The sequence below is a fragment of the Hypanus sabinus genome, chromosome 16 (assembly GCF_030144855.1).
Source record: "Hypanus sabinus isolate sHypSab1 chromosome 16, sHypSab1.hap1, whole genome shotgun sequence".
Classification (NCBI taxonomy): domain Eukaryota; kingdom Metazoa; phylum Chordata; class Chondrichthyes; order Myliobatiformes; family Dasyatidae; genus Hypanus; species Hypanus sabinus.
The window spans coordinates 1,876,754-1,893,365 of NC_082721.1; the positions used below are offsets into that span (position 1 = coordinate 1,876,754).

At 45.8% G+C, this 16,612-nt stretch overlaps 1 protein-coding gene across 2 annotated transcripts in view; it reads left to right on the plus strand.

Moving 5' to 3' along the window:
* Window positions 1-735: 735 nt before the first annotated feature.
* Window positions 736-16,612, plus strand: part of mef2b (myocyte enhancer factor 2b) — a 122,691-nt gene continuing 106,814 nt past the window's right edge. For both annotated transcript variants that reach the window (XM_059990955.1, XM_059990957.1), the window contains exon 1: window positions 736-1,408. The gene's annotated coding sequence lies outside the window, so the exon portion shown is untranslated. The remainder of the gene's footprint in view (window positions 1,409-16,612) is intronic.

The window sequence follows — 16,612 nt, forward strand, 5'->3', positions numbered from 1 at the left end:
GACATGGTGTAGGTAGGAGGGATCAGTGTTTGATCAGTGTTAGCTGGTTCCTGTTCCTGTGCTGTACTATGTTCTATGGCCACTAGTTTGTGCAGCATCGAGACATCTTCAAAAGACGATACCCTATCATCCAGCACATGCCCTGTTCTCTTCGCTCAGATCGAGGAGATACCGGAGCCTGAAGACACACACTCAACTTTTTGGGAACAGCTTGTTCCCCTCCACCATCGGATTTCTGAGTGGGCAATGAACCCTACCTTACCATTTTTCCTTTCCCCCTCTTTCTGCAGTAATAATTTATTTTTATACGTACTTATTGTAATGTATATTCTAAATTATGTATTGCAAGGTACTGCTGCCGCAAAACAACATACTTCACGACATATGCCAATAATATTAAACCTGGTTCTGATTCTGATTCTGAATGCACCCTTACAGGCGCACGCCTAGTTCCGCCCTACTGGCGTACAGGGTGTTTGCATTCTAAGTACATGATAATTTTAAATAAAGCGGCAATGTAAAAATTATATATTGATGTAAGCGAATGAAGTCGCAAATGATTGACAGGTGACATTGACTGATGGGCGCATCAGCCAATGGGGGAGCTAGATGTCCAGGTGACGAATCAGAGAACAAGAGAGATTGATACCGGAAGCTGTGTGATCAATTGGGGACTAGGGGCGGGCTTGGTATGGTAATGAAGTGGCGTGGGTGGACCAATGGGCGGAGGTTGCCGAGCTTGCAACTTTCTTGTAACAAACATCAGCTGGAGCCTCACGTGGGGCGGTGGGTTTCTGAGAGTTGGAGCCGGTGTTTGCCGTTTCTTCCATCTGTTCCCGTGTGGCTGAGAGTCGGAGCTCACTCCTTCTCCATCCGTTCTCGTGTGGCTGAAAGTCGGAGCCGGCGTTCGCCGTTTTCTCTATCCGTCCCCTCGTGACAGAGTCGGAGCCAGTGTTTGCCGCTTCCTCCATCCATCCCCGTGGGGCTGAGAATCGGAGCTGGTACTCGCTACTCCCTGCATCCGCCTCTGTGTGAAGGGAAGCCGCTGAGAGACAGTTCCAGCTCCGCTCCGGGGGTCATGAAGGCGGGCACCGGACAGGACGCACACTGACACCGGCTGTCATTCGCTGGGCTCTCCGCACCACACAGTGAGATCTGACGCGGGACTCACTCCTCCGTCTCTGCCGCTGACTTGCTCTGCACAGCTGCACCGCCAACACTCTGCAAACCCCGAAAAGGAACGAGGCGGTGCGTCTGAAAAGTAGCAGACTTCTTGTTTTTGTCTGACTCGAACAAACGTGTTTACTCGTCTCCTGCTCTGGATTTTCCGTTCTGTTGGTTGTCAGAAGGTTTTATTCAGCAAACGCTGGAAGAGTGGATTCGGGAGCGATCGATTTCACATGGTCAGGTTGGTGACGTTCTTATCAGCGGGGCTTAATCATCCCATAGTGTGTGCGTGGGGCGGGGGGGGGGGGTTTAAACATTTGATTGCATTTAATATAAGCAGGCACTGAGATATGACCAGGGTATGGTTGATCTTAGAGACAAGAGTTCCCAGCAACACATTCCAAAATTTCAAGCCTGCCGTTTCACATTGGCTGGTGTCCAGTGGCAGTGTTACAGTAGCCACCAAAATTACCGCCGTGTTACAAAAACTGTAAGCGGTGCCTTTCTCATGAAGCGACCAATCCCGCTCCTCAATTCGCTGATCCACTCGACCTTGTTCTGAGTGGCCGCTCTCTGCGTTAACAGCCGCTGGAGAAGTCCGCCGAGCTGTCCTGTGGTCATCAGTAAATACAAATTCGCTTTAGCGGTATGAGACTTTCAAAAACAGGGCTGTTGTTAACATAACCCCAGCTGAGAGTTTCGAACCAGCACTGGTATGACTACTGAGACAGTTGGTGTGCAGAATGTTTATGCTAGGAGGCCATTTTGCCCACTGTGCCTATACTGAAACCATGTAAACTGCTCCCGGTGCTTCGATCTTCCCCAGCATCTTGCGCCGCGGGCACCGCTGTGGACTGTAGGTGTTCGCGCTAGGAGTTCATAACTCGGTCCCATTTCACATTTGTATTCACTTTTATGCAAATTATTTTAGTTTGTATTGAGTACATTTTAACAGTGAAAATGCCTGAATCGTTTTCCCTGACTCTGATCCTCAGACTCGGTATGGAATGGTGGTGGGAACTTGATGGCCCATTTCTGCTCCTGCGTCTTATGGTCAGGATGACACCCAGTAACAGGCAGGGTCAGGCCTTAATATCACCGGCAGATGTCGTGAAATACGTTGTTTTGCGGCAGCAGTACACTGCAATACACAATTTAAAACAGATTATAATAAGTACATATATTAAAAGGCAGTGCAAAAAGAGGAGAAATAGTAAGGTCATTGTCCATTCAGAAATCTGAGGGCGGGTGTGGGTGTGTGTGTGTGTGGGGGGTGGGGGGGGGGGAGGCATGTACCAAGACTCCTCAAACTCCTTTGTAATTGCATCCATGTGTTGGACCCGGGATAGTTTCTCAGATAGTGACACTCGGGAACTTGAAATTGCTCACTCTTTTCACTTCTGATCCCTCGATAAGGACCGGTGTGTGTTTCCTCGACTTGCTCTTCTTGAAGACCACTATCAGTTCCTCGGTCTTGCTGACATTGAGTGCAAGGAATTTGCGATACCGCTCAACTAGCTGATCTGTGCGCCGCCTCGTCACCATCGAAGATTCTGCCAACAGTAGATCAGCCCCCAACAGAACGGGGAGGAGGGCTGGGACGGTGAGGTCGCGTGCGGGGATTAAGATGAAAATGCTGGAACCAGGACCCGAGCCGGTTCTGATCGCGGTGTAATGGGAGAAGGGACGAGCGGCTGCGAGCTGGATGGTCCCGTAACCCCGTTATCGATGACGCTGTATGGTGCTTCCTGGAGCTCTGTTTGACCTAAGTACAACACTCTTCGGACCATCTAGCCCATGCTGAACCATTTAAACTGTCTACTTCGATCGACCTGCACCGGGACCCCACCCCGACCATCCACGTACTTACCCAAATCGATCGACCTGCACCGGGACCCCACCCCGACCATCCACGTACTTACCCAAATCGATCGACCTGCACCGGGACCCCACCCCGACCATCCACGTACTTACCCAAATCGATCGACCTGCACCGGGACCCCACCCCGACCATCCACGTACTTACCCAAATCGATCGACCTGCACCGGGACCCCACCCCGACCATCCACGTACTTACCCAGATTTCTCTGAAACGTTGAAGTCGAGCTCACATGCACCACTTGCGCTGGCAGCTCATTCCAGACCCTCACGACCCTCTGAGTGAAGACGTTTCCCTTCCTGTTCCCCTTAAACTTCTCACCTTTTGCCCATAACGTAAGACCTCTAGTTGTAGTCTCTCCCAAGCTCGGTGAAAAGCCAGTTTTCCCTACCTATATCCCAGTTAATTGTGTAAACCGCTATCAAATCTCAGCTCAGCCTTTTATGTTCTGAGGAGTAAAGTCCTAAACTATTCAATCTTTTCTTGAACCTCAGGTCCCGGCAACATCTTGTAAATTGCTCAAACGCTGAGGGCTTGAGGCGCGGTCTGAAATGCTCCCGGGTGGTGTTGGATTCAAAGTGAATTTATTACCAAAGTACTTATGTACATGACATTCACAGTAACTACAAAGAAACGATAGAATCAATGAAAGACAGCACGCGCCAAGATGGACAAACACTAATGTGCAAACAGAAAAAGAGAATAATAATAAATAAATATCGAGAACGTGAGATGAAGAGTCCTTGAAAGTGAGTCCATTGGTTGTGGGAACATTTCAGTGATGGGGTGAGTGAGGTTGAGGGGTAATAACTGTTCCTGAACCTGTTGGTGAGGCTCCGTGATGGCAGCAGCAAGAAAAGCGCATGGCCTGGATGGTTCAGTTCGAGTAACAGCGGGGAAGCAGGATTTCGGCCCACTCTCCCCGTACCTGCCGCCATGGATGTACGGACATAACCCCATCTTCTACGCCTTCCGTGCGTGTTCTACTAAACACTCCGGGAGGTTGTTCCCGATTCTAACCAGAAGAAAATTCTTCCTTAAATCCCCGTGAAACTCCCACAATTTGCCCACTGTTTTTCGTATGCCCCTTGTCCTCTGTCCGATGAGGCCTGATTTATGGAAATATGAACAAGGCAGAAAGGGTGGACACACACCGGCTGGTCAGGCCTTAAGGGACAAGAATCGTTAGCAACGATTCCCTCGTTTGTCGAGATGCCACCCTTTACCTCCGGGAGAGTCTTGGCCTCTTTCTGGTTGCATCGGAACCTGTTAAGGGGAAAACTGTCTGAATTGACTCTCCTCCAACCGACGCAAATCGCATTTCAAACAATCCTCCGGACCCGCGCCATCCCACTTACAGACTCCCTGACGGGAGGACTGCCAGGGCACAGGTAGACCCGGGAGGAGGGGTGATAATTAAGGCTTGTATTTACCAGGAGCTTCGGGGCTCGGCTACTCCCGGGCGGTGGCGGTTTAGATAAGAACCAATTCAGGAGAAGTGAGAGGGGAAAGAGATTATAATAATGAAGATGTGGAGTGGGTGTCAGCAGGTGAGAAGGAGGCAGGGAGATACAGTTGCTGTCCATATGTCGGGTGTTTTTCGAATTAGCCACCGATCTAGTCCACAGGGGACGGGGACCGATCCGATGCTCTGGGTTTACGTTAAGACGGACCAGTTCTCAACAAACCTGGGCCGTCCCAGTACCAAAGTGCAAGGAGGTTGTGCCATCCTCAGGGAGGGGCAGAGGGGATTTCTCAGTCTGCCTCGGGGTGAGGACCTACAGCTCCGGCGAGCGACTGAACATAGAACATTACGCCGTAACACAGGCCCTTCAGCCCGCAATGTTGTTCAACTTACTCCAAGATCCCCCCATACGTAACTCAAGTTTTCTTTCATCCATGTGCCTATTTAAGAGTTTCTTAAAATGTCCCTAAAGTATCTGACTCTACCAGATTCAGATCTGCAGTGCATTCCACGCACCCAACTTTGTATTAAAAAAACACCTACTTCTGACATTCCCCTATAGCCCATTCATTTTTAAAAAAATGTCATCTTGTATTAGCCATTCTGTTCCGGTAGAAATGCGCTAGAATATCCCTCTATCGATGCCTCTTATCCGATCGTACATCTCTCATCCTCTCGTTCCAAAGAGTAAAGCCTTAGCTCGCTCGACTTATCCTTATAAGACATGCTCTAGTCCAGAGAATCCTGCTAAACCACCTCTGCACTCTCTAATGCTTCCAATAATGAGCCGATCAGATCTTCAAGTCTGGTCTAACTAGGGGTTAATAGAGCTGTCACCTTGAGGTTCTTGATCTCAATCCTGCGACTAACGAAAACCAATATACCATATGCCTTCTAAACACCTATCAGCTTTGAGGGGTCTATGGACGTGATCCCCCAGATCCCTCTGTTCGTCCATACTAAGAATCCCGCCATTAACATTGTACTCTACCGGCAAGTTCGACATTTCGAACTCAATTACTTCACACTTTTCTGGACTGACCCGCTTCTGTCACTTCTCAGCCAGTTCGGCATCTTCTCAAACTTCTGTATGAAATATAGCCGCTGATGTGCCTTCTTCATAACAGCACAGAAAGGCTCTTCGGCACAACTCGCCCATACTGACCAAGTTGCCCCGCTGAAACAGTTCATCTCGCCGCGGCGCGACGCTTTACTGATGGGTGCGTCGGCGTTCAACTCATCTAAGAAAGTTAGTATGTTCCTTCCAGTCTAGGCGTCGGTTTCCTCCCATAGACCAAGGACGTACCGGTTCGTAGGTTAATTGATCATTGTAAATTGACATGTGATTAGGCCAGGGTTAAATCGGTTAGGTATTGGGCTGCTGGGCGGCGCGGCTCAGTGGCCTGGAAGGCCTTGTTCCGCGCCGAGTCTTTCAAATGTCCATTAAAAAATATCAGAGCAGCGAGCTGTGGAAAAGCGCAGAGGTACGGAAGTAGGTGTATGTTCACGTGTAAAAGGCGAATTGGATAAACCCTGTGAAAGCTGCGGGAACGATCCCCGCCTCGTGTTCCCGCGGGAAGCAGCAAAGTAACCCCAAACGTGTTAATCAGAATTGGGAGGAACAGGGCAAGAATGAAGAGGGGACGGAATGCGGGGAGGGCAGTGCCCACTGGTTTCCTAGTACAGAAAGTGAATTAAGCTGCCGCGTCAGTCAGGGATTAACGACAACTAACGCAGGGGCGGCCGGGCTGTGGCTAGTTGCTGGGTAAGCATCGCACTATTTTGAATTCCTTTGGGAGCCCTCTGTCCATGTTTATCCCAAACCAATTTCATTCAAGCCCATTTATATGATCACCATAACGTTGCTGGTAACGAAACGTCGACTGTACTCTTTTCCTAGACGCTGCCTGTCTTGCTGAGTTCCTCCAGTGTGTTGTTCGGAATTCCAGCATCTGCAGATTTTCTCTTGATTTAGAAGGGGCAAAGGCAGGTTACTACCGCCCTAAAGCCAATTGCTTCGGGCGGATGGGGCTCGTCAGCCGTGGTTGGCAGCTCATCTAGGAAAGGGAAAACTCTGATCTCGGACCTTTGCTGCTATATCCAGTTATGGGGAAGGCTTCGGGAGTAAACCCCGAGGGAAAAATCCGGAGCTGGAGTCCCTAAAGCAGTCCAACTTTGAGTTCAACGCTGAATGGCAACTTCTGCGACGCTACTGGTACCAAACTGTAACCGTTCCTTTGGCTTCATCGGATGCTAGCTTTCCATATCCTATGTACTGGCTTGCATATCATGTAGACAGCTAGGACGCAACATCTGTAGTCGACCCCGACCAACTCAGGGCATCGACAATATGCCCAACCTCTCTGCTGCTTGCAACATTACACAGTGACTTCGCTTCTAAAGCCCTCGGAGGCTTTGGACAACGTGGGATGCCCTGAGCTCACCAGAAACGCTCTGGTAAGGGAAGTCATGGTAGTGAAACGCTTCAGCATTCACAAAAGGCAGATGTAAAGAGTCAGGACACTGTTAATGGCAAGTTGTCGAACACCATCAAGGATGTTGTCTGGACTTGACCTGAGTTACAGGGAATAACAGGAGAAAAGGTTAGTATTTTATTCCCTGGTAGGTAGGAAAATGTGTAGACTTGATAGAGGTATGCAAAATTCTGAGGGGTGCAGATAGGGTAAATGCAAGCAGGGTTTTTCCACTGTGATTGGGTGAGACTAGAACTGGAGGTCATGGGTTAAGGGTGAAAGGTGAAATGTTTAAGGGGAAAATGAGCAACTTCACTCAGAGTGGTGAGTGTGTGGAACGAGATGCCAGTGTAAATGGTATATGCAGGTTTGATTCCATCTTTCAAGATACTTAAGAGAAATTGGATAGGTACATGGATGGGAAGGGAATGGAGGCCTGTGGTCCCGGTGCAGGTCAATGGGACAAGACATTAAATGGTTCAGTATAGACTAGATGAGCTGAAGAATCTGTTTGCACTGTACTGTTCTACGTCTCTGACTCACAGTTGTGCAGAAATCTAGAGGTCCATGTTCATGGGCCATCTGAAAGTGGCCCTACAAGTAGATATGGTGCAAAAGGAGTCACGTGACACACTTGCTTTCATTAGTTGCTGAACCGAGGCAGCGAATCAGGATGTTATTTTGCAGCTCCATAAAACTAGCTCGGCTACATTTTGTGTGTTGCCTCTAGTTCTGGCCTCCCTTTTATAGGAAAGATGTTGAGATTTACCAGGATGTTGTCTGGAGGGCAGGAGAGGTTGGACAAATTTGGGCTGTTTTCTCTGGAGTGGCAGAGGCTGAGGGGAGATCTGATAGAGGTTTACAAGGCACAGATGGAGTGGACAGAGACTATCTATTTCCCAGAATTGAAATGCCTACTACCAGAGGACATGTATTGAAGGTGGGAAGAGGTAAGTTCAAAGGACAGTTGGGGTTATGTTTTTTTACAAGGGGTGGCAGTGGAGACAAATATTTTCGGGGTGTTCAAGAGGCTCTTGGGTCAGCACATGAATGTGAGGAAAATAGAAGGATATGGGCATGTGTAGGCAGAAGAGATTAGCTTCTTTGGGCATCTGATTACTAATTTAATTGGCTTGGCCTGTTCCGTGCTCTGAGATGGGCCTGGACGGATTTGGATGCAGAATCTTTGTCCTTTACCCTGTCATCCCTGTTGATCTCGGAGAGGGAGTGCAGGTGCCCAGCTGTCCCACCTGTGTTTGTTCAGCCTGTCCTCATCTTCTCAGTGTGGCTGTAAACATCGACAGAAATGGGGAGGGGAGGCTGCAGCAATACCACCACAGGTTGAAACAAAATTCAGTGGTGAGGCAGACTGCACCTACACAGCAGTGGCTGTGGTCAAAGGGGGAAATCTGTGTAGGCGTCCCGCTGTTGGATTGAACCCCACTCCTCCCTGTACAGAAGGATCCAGGCACAAATCCCAGGAGGGCTCTGAGTGGGTGAATTGTCCCCTGGGGCCAGCAAATGTCATTCCAACAGCTGATCTGGATGTTACCACAGTGATGTTTGTGGGACCTTGCTGTGCTCAGTAGCTCCTATGTTAGTGACTAATTACTAGTCCTTGAAGGTTAACTTGAAGTTTGAGTCAGTGGTGTGGAAAGCAAATACAATCTTAGCATTTGTTTCAAGAGAACTGGAAAATCAAAGCAAGGATGAAATACTGAGGTTCGGTAACACATTGGTCAGACTGTCCTTGAAATATTGTGAACAGTTTTGGGCTTCTTGTCTAAGAAAGGGTGTGCTGGCATTGGAGAGGGTTCAAAGGAGGTCTATGAGAATGATTTTGGGAATTAAAGGGTTAACACAGGAACATTTGATGACTCTGAGTCTGTTCTTGCTAGAATTTAGGGGGAGATCTCATTGAAACCTATCAATTATTGAAAGGATAATTATTGATAGAATGGATGTGGAGAGGTTGATTAGTCAGGGTGTCAAAGGGTAGAGGGAGAAGCCAGGAGAATGGGGTTGAGAGGGAAAATAAATCAGCCATGATGGAAAGGCAGAGCAGACTCAATTGACCCTAATTCTGCTCCTTTATCTTATGGATTTATAGTCTAATTGTCAAAGATACCTCATTGGCTTGAAGGTTGGGTTTTCAGCATCCAGGGCTAGCGGTGGTGGTTGGGCTGAGAATTTCGTGAGCTGTTGATGTCAGTTTGTAAAATCAAAAATTAATTTTATTCACTATGTACACTTTAATATATCAAGAATTTGCTGTGGTATGTTGGTCAGAGCTCGACATGCAATATAAAATAACATTCAACAATATAAAGAATAAATAATTATTTAAAAATAAAGTTAGAGGTTGAAGTATAGATACGGAATAAAATGTGCAGAAATGTATAAATAGTATTTATTTACAATATAAGCAGCATAACAAGTGGTTTGAAGTATTTATAGTGCAATGATGGAGGTAATTGATAGAGGCGGGGCGTGGGGCTAACTAGAACGGTTGATCAGATTAATTGCCTGGGTGAAGACACTTTTAAAATGGTGTGAAATTTTGGTGCAATAGCCCTATAGCACTTTGTCGAAAGGAGTTTTTGGAAAAGGCAGTTTGCTAGTTGCATTACGTCCACAGATTTTTTGGTGGGGGTAATAGAGATTAGAAGCCCCAGGCTTAAGGATGGAAGGGAGAGGATTGATGAGAGGTTGATGGGGGTTGATCTTGCCCATCACTTTGACTGTAACAGCCCCTCTCTGGACCTGCCCCTTGTGGATTTGGGTACACAAGGCAACAGTGGAGGAGTCAGTGTTGTCACAGGGAACTCCAGGGCTTTTCAAAGATGTTAAGCTAATAGCAGGTGAGAGTTTTGTCACAACAGTGAGGTGCATAACCTAAAATGTGCTTCCTGTAAATGGGGTGGGAGATGTTGTGATCTCCCAGAGGGAAGCTGGTCAATTACTGGGTGGAAAATCTAGTGTATAGAGAAGCACTGGGGGATGGGAAAGACCAGTCAAAAATACAGCATTTGTATGCAGAGTCGGGTAGCAAACCAAGTCCAAGATGGAGCACTGATGAGTTCGCAGAATGAAAATCTGTTCTTGGAGTTGAAAAAGAAAGTTCTGGAAATACTCAGCAGGCCAGACAGCATCTGTGACGAGAAAACCAGTTAATGTTTTGGCTGATTTTGTGATAGTTGAAAGATGAGGTTGTATAAGGCATTGGTTAGATCATGGAGTAATGTGAATGATTTTGGGCCTCTTATTTAAAAAAAAAAACGATGTGCTGGCCTTGGAGAGGAGGTTCACAAGAATTATTTTGGTAATGAAATAGTTAATGTACAAGGAGTGTTTGATGGCTTTGGTCCTGAACTTGCTGGAATTCAGAAGAATGAGGGAGGTTCTTATTGAAACCTATTTAATATTGAAAGGCCTAGATAGAGTGGATGTGGAGAGGATGTTTCCAATATTGGGGGAGTCCAGGACCGGGGGCGATCCTTCTAGAGCAGAGATGTGGAGGAATTTCTTTAGCTAGAGGGTGGCAAATCTGTGGAATTCATTGCCATTGATGGGAGGCCAAGTTACTGGGTATACTTAAAGCGAAGGTTGATAGGTTCTTGATGAGTCAGGGTGTCAAAGGTTATGGGTAGAAAGCAGGAGAATGGGGTTGAGAGGGATAACAAGCTAGCCATAATGTGTCAGTATTACAGTGGAGTAAAGAGAATTACAGAGGCAGGAGAGAGGAACTAGCCAAGATTGATTGGAATGGAACACTGGCAGGGATATCAGCAGAGCAGCAATGGCTGGAATTTCTGGAAGCAATTGAGAAGGTATTGTATATATACATTCCAAAGAGGAAGAACTCTGAAGGCAAGATGACACAACTGCGGCTAACAAGAGAAGTCAAAACCAACACAAAAGCCAAAGAGAGGGTATATAACAGAGCAAAATTAAGTGGGAAGCTAGAGGATTGGGAAGCTCTTAAAAACTAACAAGACAACTTAAAAAGTCATTAAGAAGGAAAAGATGGAATACAAAAAGTAAACTTGCCAGTAATATCAGAGGATAGCAAAAGTTTCTTGAGGTACATAGTGTAAAAGAGAGATGAGATTGGATATCAGACAACTGGAAAATGATGCTGGAGAGGTAGGAATAAGGGACAACAAATAGCAGATGAAGTAAATAAACATTTTGCATCAGTCTTCACTGTGGAAGATGAGCAGAATGGTGGAAGTTCCAGGTGTCGGGGGGGGGGGCATGAAGTGTGTGAAATTATCATTACTAGAGAGAAAGTTCTTCGGAAACTGAAAGGTCTGAATGTAGATAAGTCACTTACTGGCATGGTTCTTGAGGAATGGAAAATTGCAAATGTCACTCCACACTTCAAGAAGGGAGAGAGGCAGAAGAAAGGATAGGCCAGTTAGTCTGACCTCAGTGTTTGGGAAGATGTTGGAGTCGATTATTAAGGGTGAGGTCTCAGGGTACTTGGAGGCACAAGATAAAATAGGCCATAGTCAGCATGGTTTCCTCAAGGGAAAATCTTGCTTGACAAACCTGTTAGAATTCTTTGAAGAAATAACAAACAGGATAGACAAAGAAAATCAGTGTATGTTGTGTACTTTGATTTTCAGAAGACCTTTGACAAGGTGCCACACATGGGGCTGTTTAACAAGCTTTGAGCCTGTGGTATTACAGAAAAGATTCCAGCATGGATAAAGCAGTGGCTGACTGGCAAGAAGCAAAGAGAAGAAATTGGGAATAAAGGGAGCTGTTTCTGGTTGCTTGCTGGTTACTAGTGGTGTTCCACAGGGGTTAGTATACTTTTTATATTGTATGTCAATGATTTGGATGATGGACTAGATGGCTTTGTTGCAAAGTTTGCAGGTGATATGAAGATAGGTCGAGGGGCAGGTAGTTTTGAGGAAGTGGAGAGGCTACAGAAGGACTTGGATTAGGAGAATGGGGAAAAAGTGGCAGATGAAATAGAGTTGGGAGGTGTATGGTCATGTACTTTGGTGGTAGATTCTTTTCAAAAAGGAGGTAACATTTTAAAAAAAAAGAAGATGCAAAGGGACTTTGGAATCCTTGTGCAGGATTTCCTAAAGGTTAATTTGCAGGATGAGTTGGTGATGAGGATGGCAAATACTATGCCAGCATTTATTTTGAGTGGACTAGAATATAAAGGCAAAGATGTGATATTGAGACTTTATAAAGCAGTGGTGAAGCCTCACTTGGAGTATTGACAATAGGTTTGGGCCTCTTACAGGACCATAAGACATAGGAGCAGAATTGGACCATTTTTAGCCCGTCGAGTCAGCTTCATCATACCATTAAGGCTGATCCCAGATCCCACTCAGCCCCATACACCTGCCTTCTTGCCAAAACATTTGATGCCCTAACAAATCAGGAAGCTATCAATTTTCACTTTAAATATACCCACGATCTTGGCCTCTACAGTGTTCTGTGGCAGGGCATTCTACCGATTCACTACTCTCTGACTAAAAAAATTCCTCCTTGCCCCTGTTCTAAAGAGTCACCCCTCAATTTTGAGACTATGTCCTCTAATTTTGGACACCCCCACCAAAGAAAATATCCTCTCCACATCCACCCTGTCTAGTCCTTTCAATGTTCTGTAGATTTCAATGAGATCCTGCTGCATTCTTCTAAATTCCAGTGAACACAGGCCCAAAGCTGCCAAATGTTCCTCATATGTTAACCCCTTCATTCCCAAAATCATCCTCATGAACCTTCTCAGGGTCCTCTCCAATGACAACACATCCTTTCTGAGATTGAGGCCCAAAACTGTTGACAATACTCCAAATGAGGCCTGACTAGTATCATATAAAGCCTCAGCATTATCCCCTTGCTTTTTTATTCTATTCCCTTGAAATAAATGCCAACAATGCATTTGCCTTCTTCACCACAGACTCTACCTGTAAATAACCTTCTGGGAGTTTTGCACAAGGACTCCCAAGTCCCTTTGCACCTCTGATATTTGAAATTTCTCCCCATTTAGATAATAGTCTGCACTATTGTAGCTTTTACCAAAATGCATTATTATACATTTCCCAACAATGTATTCCATATGCCACTTTTTTGTCCATTCTTCCAATTTGGCTAAGTCATTTTGCAATCACATTGCTTCCTCAGCACTACCTACTCCTCCACGTACAGTATCTTTGTATCATCTGTAAACTTTGCCACAAAGCCATCAATTCCATAATCTAAATTCTTTGACAAACAATTTGAAAAGTAGTGGTCAAATACTGACCCCTGAGGAACACCACTAGTCACTGGCAGCCAACCAGAAGAAGCCCCTTTATTTCCACTCACTACCTCCTGCCTGTCAGCCATTCCTCTTCCATGCCAGAGTAATGCCATGGGATTTTATCTTGTTAAACAGCCTCACGTGTAGCATCTTATCAAATGCCTGCTGAAAATTCAAGTAAATGACATCCTGTATGTCTCCTTTGTCCACCCTGCTTATTACTTCCTTGAAGAACTCTAACAGATCTGTCAGGTAAGATTTCCTTCAACAGAAATCATGCTGACTTTGATTTATTTTATCATCGGTCTCCCAGTACCCTGAAACCTCATCCTTAATAATGGACTTCAACACATTCCCAACCACTGAAGTTAGGCTAATTGGTCTATAATTGCCTTTCTTTCACCTTCCTCCCTTCTTAATGAGTGGGGTGAAATTTGCAATTTTCCAGTCCTCTGGAACCATGCCAGAATCAAGTAATTCTTGAAAGATCATAAGCAATACATCAGCTATCTCTTCAGCAACCTCCTTCAGAACTCTCAGATGTAGTCCATCTGGTCCAGGTGATTAAACCACCTGAAGACCTTTGAGTTTGCCTGACAGCTTTTCCTTTGTAATAGCAAAGGCTCTCATCCTGTTCTTTCCTTGGCTTTTATGCAGTCCTTGACTTCCCTTGTCAGCCATGGTTGCCTATGCCTGCCATTTTGAGAACTTCTTCTGTGGGACGTATCTATCCTGTGCCTTGTGAACCATTCTCAGAAACTTCAGCGACCTCTTCTCTGCCATCTTTCCCCACCAGTATCCTCCTCCAATCCACCAGGGCAAGCTCCTCTCTCGTGCCTCTGTAATTCCCTTTATTCTATTGTGATACTGACACATCTGACTTGTGCTTCTCCCTCTCAAATTGCAGTGTAAATTCAATCATATTATGATCACTGCCTCCTGAGGGTTCCTTTACCTTAAGATACCTAGTAAAATCTGGATTATCACACAGCATCCAATCTAAAGAAGCCTTTTCCTGAATAGGCTCAAGCACAAACTGCTCTAAAAAGCCATCTCATAGGCATTCAGCAAGATCAGTCTCTTGCAGTTTGGCATCACCCTGATTATCCCAACCCCCTTGCATATTGAAGTCCCCCATTACAGTTGTGACATTCCCCTTATTGTATGCCTTTTCCAGCTCCCTTTGCAATCTCAACCCCACATCTTGGCTACTACTTGGAGGCCTATATATGATTCCCATAATGGTTTTATTTAAACTCTTTCAGTGTCTTAACTCCACTCACAAAGATTCAACATTCTCTGACCCTGTGTCACCTCATTCTAAAGATGTAATTCCATTTCTTGTTAACAGAACCTCACCACTGGCTGTGCCTTTCTATCTGTCCTTTTAATACAAGGTGTATTCTTTGATGTTAAGCTCCCAAATACGGCCGCCTTTCAGCCATGACTCGGTGATGCCCTCAGTGTGATACCAACCAATCTGTAATTGTGCCATGATTTCATCCACCTTATTCTGAATGCTACATGATTTAAATACAGCACCTTCAGTCCTTAATTTTTCACCCCTTTGAATTTTGCTTCTGTGATACAATTAGCTCTTTGTTCTGTCTGCATTTGTACTCGATCATTGGCTTGTCCTTCTTTACATTCATGTTACATCCATCATCTACTTTTAAACCTGCTGGCTCATCCTCAGCTTTATCATCCTGGTTCCCATCCCCCTGCCGTATTAGTTTAAAGCACTCACAACAATTTTAGCAAACCTGCTCACAAGAATATTGGTCCCCCTCAGATTCAAGGGCAACCCTTTTGTACGGACTACACCTGCCCCAGGAGAGGTCCCAATTATCCTGAAATCTGAATCCCTGCTCCCTGCTTCAGTTCTTCAGCCACGCATTTATCTACCATTTAATTCTATTCCTAGCCTCACCTTTGCATGGTACAGGCAGCAATCCTGAGATTACTACCCTTGAGGTCCTTAGAAAGGATGTGCTGAAACTGGAGAGTTTTCAAAGGAGGGTCATGAAAGTGACTCCAAGTTTGAATGGTTTGTCATATGAAGAGTGCTAAATGACTCTGGGCTTCCACTCACTGGAATTCAGAGGAATGAGGGGTGACCTCTTTAAAGCCTATCAAAAGCTAAAAGGCCTTGATAGAGTGGATGTGGAGAGGATGTTTCCTATGGTGGGAGAGTCTTAAAACCAGAGGACACCGCCCCAGAATAGAGGGGCATCCTTTTAGAACGGAGATGAGGAGGAATTTCTTTATCCAGAATGTGGTGAACCCGTGGGATTCATTGCCGCAAGTGGCTGTTGAGGCCAAGTCATTGGGTATATTTAAGAAAGAAATTGCTAATCTTGATTAGTCGGGGCGTGAAGAGATACAGGGAGAAGGTAGGAGACTAGGGCTGAGAGGAAGATTGGATCAGCTGTGATGAAATGGTGGAGCATACTTGATGGACCAAATGGCTTAATTCTGCTCCTATATCTTATGGTTCAGTCTAACCTCTGATACCCAACAGCATCAGAGCTTTGCACCTGCACTATGTGGTTTTGAGACTGCCTCGTGTTGGTGTAACTATGGGAGACTAGATTGTGACTAAATAAACCTAGTTACAAAGGAAGCCTTGGGCAGCAAGCTGTGATGCAGAGTTGCTCTGAACTCAGATCAGCTCCTGTCCTCAAGGTGACGTTGGCACTGATCTTTACTGAATCTGACTCAGGGCTAGAGAATGGTCTTAACCTCTCACCTGTCTCCCTCTGTCTTTGGAAGCTTATTGTACCCATTCTGAATGTAACATTGGTGTTTCTTGCCCCTGAATTTGCCACAATTGGTTATTAAGAAGAGAATTGTCTTATTTTTGAAGGTCTGTTTTTCTGCTTTGCTTTTAGCCTCTCTCCTGGACATTGCTTTCAGTTTTAAAGGATGGACTGTAACGGATTCCAGTCTCTGATGGAGGAGACAGTGTAGATGGAGAACTTGTTAAATCTAATGCAGCTACATTTAGGCTTAGAGTCACGTAACCCATCGAGTGTGTATTGGCCATCAGCTGTGTATTTTCCCCTCTTCCCATCAACTTCCCTCAATTCTACCCCTCTCACACTGGTGGGGGGCAATATACACTGGCTAATTACCCATCACCCCCACACTGGGGGCAATATAGACTGGCTAATAACCCCTCAACAACACACAGGGGGCAAAGCACACCAGTTAATTCACAAACTGGTAGTGCCAAGTGAAAAACCAGTAAGGGAAAAGATCAAGGGGTGTGGGAGGGGATAGGCAGGAAAGGTGAAGGAGGAATGTAAGGGGAAGGCACTATGGGTAGTAGAAGGAGCCGGAACCATGAGGGAGGTGA